Raw genomic sequence first — 7,769 nt, 5'->3', positions numbered from 1 at the left:
CTTCTTTAACTTTCTCATCATTGTCTGCAAGGAATTGCAATAACTCCAAGTAATTTCCCCTATTGCTTGAAGTGGCACTTTCATCATTTCCACGAAAAGAAAGACCTTGTCTCAATAGAAACTTAGTGCACTTGATCGATGCAATTAAGCATCTTCGATATGCCATACGAGCTTGTTCAGAGTGTTTGCTCACAGCCGTTTCAATATGTGTATTTTGATTCATCAAATTTGTAGCGGCTTCTCTAGCTTTATTATGAACACTACCAACCGGTCCAACATGCACCTTCATTCTTTTTCTCCCTTTCTTCCAATTCTTAAACCCTGCTCCAGTGAAGGCTTCACTACCCACTTGTTCAAAATTGAATTTAAAGAGATAGCAATAAAGACAAAATGCAGCATCTTTAGATACACTATACTCCAACCAATCAAATTCATCAAACCATTGGGGAATGAAGCGTCGATTAAGTCCTGAGATATTACTTTGTGGGAAAGAATGACCTCTAGGTTGACAAGGTCCTTTTTGTAGATATGCTCTTCGAACCTCATCTCTAATATTAGCATCATACTCAATCATACGAATTCTTAGTCCCGGGTCTGCCTGAAGATTAGCCAAAACCTCATCTAACTCACTTTGTCTTGAACTTGAAGTTCTTGAACTTCCCACACTATCCGAACTACCCAATGATGACTTTCTCTTAAAAAATCTTTCCATAATTCTACATAAATTAATCAAAATAATAACTAAAATCAATTCAAGAGAACACCAAATTTATACCAATTAACCACAAAAAATTCATAAATGAAACATTCAATAAATCAAAACAACACCAAATTTATACCAATTAACCACAAAAAATTCATAAATGAAACATCCAATAAATCTAAACAACACCAAATTTATACCAATTAACCACAACAAATTCATAAATGAAACATCCAATAAATCTAAACAACACCAAATTTATACCAATTAACCACAAAAAATTCATAAATGAAACATCCAATAAATCTAAACAATATAATACAATCATAAGTTCAATTTCAATTTAAGTAATTTAGGTTTAGAGTTAGAATTTACCTTGAATTGTGAGGTGGTGGAAGTGGAGGCAAGCTTTTGGAAGTGGCGGAGCTGCTGGCAGCGGCGACAATGGAGGATTTGGGGCTTCAAGGCTTGGTGGGAAAGAGGGTTAAAGGTTTGTGGGGGGTGGAGATTGGGGATTTAGGTTTTAGGGTTTAGAAAATAGGTGTTTTGGAATGAAAATTCGGGAGGAAGAAGAAGGGAAACTGATCTGTGTTTTTTTTTTTTTATAACACCTGGACCAAAACGACGTCGTTTTGGCCAGGTCTTTTAAAAAAAAATTCGCTGGTCCAAAACGACGCCGTTTTGGCCAGCGAGTTTTAAAAAAAAATTCGTGCGTCTGGTCCAAAACGACGCCGTTTTGGCCAGTATGTTTTTAAAAAAAAATTAGAAGCTGGGCCAAAACGACGCCGTTTTGGCCAGCTTCTTTCAAACAGAACAGAGCCCTGTTCATCTTCTTCTTCCTCTTGTCTGCAAATCCCCTCTCTCATGGGGTCATACCCCATTTCAAAGCCACCTTCTACCTTGCTTCCATGGAGTCCATGGGGTCGTTTGACCCCATTGACCCCACTGTGGGTCCGTCTCTGATAGTGATGGCGAGCTTTTCTTTTTCTTTCTCCACCCAATCTTCATTGTAATTCGCCTCGTTCATAGAAGCAATTGACATATTAGGATACCTTTCTGCTAGTATCCTTTTCCTGGCAATATCACAAGCTCTGTCAGCCACAGCTCTCAAATCAGCTCCAACATACCCTGCCGTAGACCGCGCTATTTTAACAAGATTAAGAGGACCTTCAAGGCCTAAATTGCTCGTAACCACCTTAAGAATCTCAACCCTGTCACTTTCATCCGGAACATTGAAAGAAATCTCAAGATCAAATCGCCCGAGCCTCCTCAGAGCGGGGTCAAGAGCATCAGGTCTATTGGTTGCTGCTATTACAAGAACATTGTGCGATCTCTGTTCGTCCATGCAAGTCAGCAGTTGTGCCAATGCCGTAACATAACGTGAGTCCTCTCTTTTTGAAGCAATAGAATCAATTTCGTCGATGAACATAATTGAAGGCGACGTTTCATACGCTTCGGAAAAAAGCCTTCGTATATTCCTTTCAGATTCACCTAGTGCGTGCGAAACATAAACGAGGTAATGAAGAATGCATCATAAAGACTATTGTGAACAATTGCATTAAGCATTGAGGAGGCTTGTAAGTTGTATGCATGCAAATTTTAATGGATACAAAGATTAAAAGATGAATGCGTTCGTACGTACCATAGTAACTATTGATGAGGCTTGGGGCAGAAACGTTATGAAAGGAAAAGCCGGTTTCATTGGCAATGGCGTGAGCCAGTTGGGTCTTCCCACAGCCTGGTGGTCCATGCAAGAGAATTCCAGATATGGGGTTGCCTCCGAGCGACTTTGCCAGCTTCGGAAACCGAAGCCTGCAAATCACGTCTTCCAGCTGCTCTAGCACCTTCTTCATTCCACCTAGGTCCTTAAATCTCGGGCCTTTCACATCCCTTTTGGCCTCGTTACACTTGGCCTCTTTCGAGTCAGAGTCAGAGTCTCTGTCGAAGTCGAAGTCAGAGTCAGAGTTAGAGTCAGGGTTGGAGGGTGAGGCAGGGTCGGAGGGAGAGGGAGAGGTAGAGACAGAGACAGAGATAGAGACAGAGGAGGAGGCGGAGGCAAGGGCGGAGGCAGAATCAGAATAATCTCTGTTATGGTTAGCGAAAGGCTTTATCAAGGACTCCGAACGAATACGAAAAAGTTGTGGTGAGCACGACACAGAATGGATGGATTTCATCCCTGAACTGCAGATTGCACCGTTCAAGAAATACGGTTTGGTTTGGTTCAGTGTTGGCCTCAAACCAGCGGAGAAACCAAACCAAACCCATCCGGGTTTGGCAAGAGAAAGAGAAGGAGAGAGTGTCATAACAGATGCAAGTCCAGGCAATTACACTTTAAATATCAAAATCCCAGAATTTGAAACAACTTTCAATCAAATCCCAGCATTCGGTAACTTGCTCTGTTCAAGCTCATACTCTGTTTTCGAACCACCATTTAAATGTCAGGAGGCCCCTTATATAGTCTAGAGTTATAGCCAAAGTCGGTGCTTTCTGTTGGCGAGTCCTTACTTAGTTAGGATTTTGGTTTCTTATTTCATTAGAATTTTGGTTACTTACCAATTATTATTTAGTCCTATTGTAGTAGAGATTTACTTTCTATTGTAAATTAAATATATTTTTGTATTTTATTTAGGGTTAACATATCTTTATACTTGTATAAATACCTATATATTAGAGAAGAATAATAATATAAGTGAATATGAGCATAATTGAATATTTTACGCAACTTTGTTTGACATGATATAAGAGCCTAGTTCCTAACCTGTGATAACCTCTGACAAATTGAGAGTCGTTGGCATTCCTCATTCCTAATCCATCATGGGTCTTCACCTTGCTGTAAATCCCCGTTTCTTCTTTCCTTAATAATCAACATATATTTCTTCTGCCTTAGCCATAACCGCACCTTTCTGCAATTTTACCCTTGTCTCTATCCTTGCGGTGTTTGTTTGAGTCATTACCTTTCTTTTTCTCTACCTATGCCTGATGCTGCCTTTTTTCTCTTACTTTTCATATCTTTATGAGTTTGCTTTCTACTAAAATCATATTGAGTCCATGTTAGTTTCAGTCTCTTGCGCTCACAGTCGAGCCTCTCTTTTAAATGTATACCATATAGGCAACACGCCCCTTGGTCATTGATGGCCTGATCTATTTCCTCTGTGAGCCTCGTCACTGTTCACCTAGCCATCTCAAACCTCCGCAAGCCTCGTCACCGCTTGCCGAGCCTTCTCCTAGCTGGCCTTTGTCTCTATGTTTATTTGGGTGTTACTTTCTCCAAATCTCGACTCTCATACATTATCGGATTTGAGGGGGAGTGACACTGCTGCTCATCTATTCCATTGCAATTCACCTACCTATCTAGCTGATTGTCCGTGCCTGTTTCTCAAGTACCATTGATCATATGGTTCTATCGACCCATTCTCTTCAATGGGAGAGGGAGAGAGAGAGTGAAGAAAAGTTGTCTCTGTTGTTGCTGCTGCCACAGTTGTTTGCCCTGCCTTGTCTTGCTGGTGCCAGTGCCTTATATTGCTCTTGCTGGTGCCAGTGCATTGTGTTGCTCTTGCTGCTGTCAGTTTTGTTGTCTCTTGCTAGGGACATTATTGTTGTTGCTTTTATCGTGTTCGTGCCTTTGCTGGTGTGTTTTTGTTGTGGTCGATGTTGCCACCGTTGATGTTGCCTTTGCTTGCTTCACTTTCCGTTGATGTGGTCATTGTCGTTGTTGTTGCTGTGGCTTTGTCCTTTGCCTTACTTATGCCTTACCTACTGCCGTTCTTACATGGTTTTTGTGTTTTGCCTTACCTATTGCCGTGCTCACAGGGTTTCTGTGTTCTGCCTTACCTATTATCGTGCTCACAAGGTTTCTGTGTTTTGCCTTACCTACTGTCGTGCTCACAGGATTTCTGTGTTCTGCCTTACATAATGACGTGCTCACAGGGTTTTTGTGTTCTGCCTTATCAACTGCCGTGCTCACAGAGTTTCTGTGTTCTGCCTTACCTAATGTCGTGCTCACAGGGTTTCTGTGTTCTGCCTTATCAACTGCCGTTCTCACAGGGTTTCTGTGTTCTGCCTTATCTATTGCCGTGCTCTCATGATTTTTATGTTCTGCCTTACCTATTGCCGTGCTCACAGGGTTTTTGTGTTCTGCTATGTGCCCTATTTTTAGGGGTGGTTGACGAAAAGACCTTCTCTACAATTGGTGCTTCTCAAGTATGGTGTTCTGTGACTCGCTTGTTAAGTTGGGCGTGCGAAATATCTTTGCCCAACTTGAGGGGGAGTGTTGGCGAATCCTTACTTAGTTAGGATTTTGGTTCCTTATTTCATTAGAATTTTGGTTACTTACCAATTATTATTTAGTCCTATTGTAGTAGAGATTTACTTCCTATTGTAATTTATATATATTTCCTATTTTATTTAGGGTTAACATATCTTTGTACTTGTATAAATACCTCTATATTGGAGAAGAATAATAATATGAGCATAATTGAATATTTTACGCTACTTTGTTTGACACTTTCATACCTTTTTTTAATGCCTATTTGGAAAAGGAAAACTAGAAAAAAGAATAAGGTGTTATAAATCCATACGTTATGGGTTTATAGGTTATGGATATCCACAATAAATAGCCACTATTAACCTGTCATAATACCCATCATTATATACTTGTAACCTACCAATTATGGTTGGTAAGTGATTTAGGCCTTTGTACCCCTATAAATAGTGGATCCAAATATGAATGAAAGACAAGTTGATTTGAGCAAATTATACAGTCTCTTTCTTCCTCTTATTTCTCCTTAATTTTACAACACGTTATCAGCACGAAAGCTCTTGGCATGGAAAACAATCATGGATGTTCTCGTTTTGGGAGAAATGACGAAGATATTTGTCTTGCGGATAGTGCAACTACGCACACAATTCTTCGAGATAAAAAATATTTTGATAATTTACATTTATCAAAAGCAAAGGTAACTACCATACTAGGTTCTGCAAACCTAATTGACGGCTCTGGAAGAGCTCAAATTTTGTTACCCAATGGGACTCAATTCACCATTGATAATGCTTTGTACTCTTTGAGATCGAGAAGAAATTTACTTAGTTTTAAAGACATTCGAATGAACGGATACCATATTGAAACTAGAAAGGATCACAATGTGGAGTATCTTTGCATTACCACCAATATTAACAGCCAGAGGCGTATATTGGAAACACTTCCTGCTTTCTCTTCTGGGTTGTATTATACAATCATCAAAGCAGTTGAAGTCCATGCTATCATGAACCAGAAATTCATTGACCCAAAGACTTTCATGCTTTGGCACGATCGTCTTGGGCATCCTGGATCCACAATGATGCGTAGGATTATTTCAAATTCAAATGGACATCCTTTAAAGCCTCACCATAGTACTTTGTCCATTGATCAGTCTTGCAAAGCTTGCTCCCAAGGGAAATTGATCATCAGACCATCTCCGTCAAAACTTGGCTTTGAATGTCCATCTTTCTTACAGAGAATTCAAGGGGATATTTGTGGGCCAATTCACCCATCTTGTGGACCATTTCGTTATTTTATGGTTTTAATCGATGCATCTACAAGATGGTCACACGTTTGCCTATTGTCAACTCGCAATGTTGCTTTTGCTGGGCTCCTTGCTCAGATAATTAAATTACGAGCACAATTCCCTGATTATCCAATAAAGTCAATTCGACTTGATAACGCTGGTGAGTTTACCTCCCAAACTTTTGATGCCTATTGCATGTCACTTGGGATTGATGTTGAGCACCCAGTTCCCCACGTCCATACTCAAAATGGATTAGCAGAAGCTTTTATCAAGCGTCTCCAGTTCATTGCTAGCACTTTGCTATTGAAGACAAAGTTGCCAACTTCTGCTTGGGGATATGCAATTTTACATGCAGCAACTTTAGTCCGCTTGAGGCCCGTTGCCCAACACCAATTCTCCCCTTTACAACTTGTCTTTGGGAGACAACCCAATATATCACATCTAAGGGTTTTTGGTTGTGCAGTTTATGTACCAATTGCACCCCCACAACGCACTAAAATGGGTCCTCAACGTCGATTGGGAATATACATGGGTTTTGATTCACCAACTATCATTTGCTATCTCGAACCTATGACAGGAGATACTTTTATAGCACGCTTCGCGGATTGTCACTATGATGAGACATTCTTCCCATCGTTAGAGGGAGAAAAGACCGTTCCTGAAGAACGGCATGAATTAGGTTGGAACATATCCATTATGTCTCATCTTGACCCTCGTACAACTCAAAGTGAAAATGAAGTACGAAAGATTGTCCACCTTCAGCAAATTGCTAATCAAATGCCAGATACATTCACTGACACAGGAAAAGTGACAAAATCATATATACCTGCAGCAAATACACCAGCAAGGATTGATATCCCAATCGGATTAACCAATGTTGCAGCAAATGAATCATCCACTGCACGCCTGAAGCGAGGCAGACCCGTTGGTTCAAAGGACTCAGCTCCTAGAAAGCGAAAATTGAAAGCATATTCCAACCCCAATGAAAATGCTCATGAAGATATTATTGGGAAAAAGATTGACATTGAACCTACAATTCATCCAGAGAGTGAAAGTGTCATTGAAAAGACACAAGCCATTGAAGAGGAAAAGATACCTAATACAGAAATTTCTGTAAATTTCGTATGCAATGATGAATTGTGGGACCGTAGTGAAATGGTTATCGATGATATTTTTTCTTTCGCAGTAGCTGCTGAAATTATAAAAGATCCTGAAGATATTGAACCACGATCTGTTGATGAATGCAAAGAGAGGCCTGATTGGCCAAAGTGGAAAGACGCAATCCAAGTTGAGTTAAATTCCTTGGAAAAACGTGGTGTATTCGGACCTGTGGTTCAAACACCACAAGGTGTAAAACCTGTGGGATATAAATGGGTGTTCACAAGAAAACGTAATGAGAAAAATGAGATTGCAAGGTATAAGGCACGACTCGTTGCGCAAGGATTTTCTCAAAGGCCTGGGATTGATTATGAAGAAACATATTCTCCTGTTATGGATGCAATTACGTTCCGTTACTTAATAAG

The sequence above is a fragment of the Prunus persica genome, chromosome G6, assembly GCF_000346465.2.
Source record: "Prunus persica cultivar Lovell chromosome G6, Prunus_persica_NCBIv2, whole genome shotgun sequence".
NCBI classification, from domain to species: domain Eukaryota; kingdom Viridiplantae; phylum Streptophyta; class Magnoliopsida; order Rosales; family Rosaceae; genus Prunus; species Prunus persica.
The sequence above is the reverse complement of the archived record's forward strand: the minus strand, read 5'-3'. Positions refer to the sequence as shown.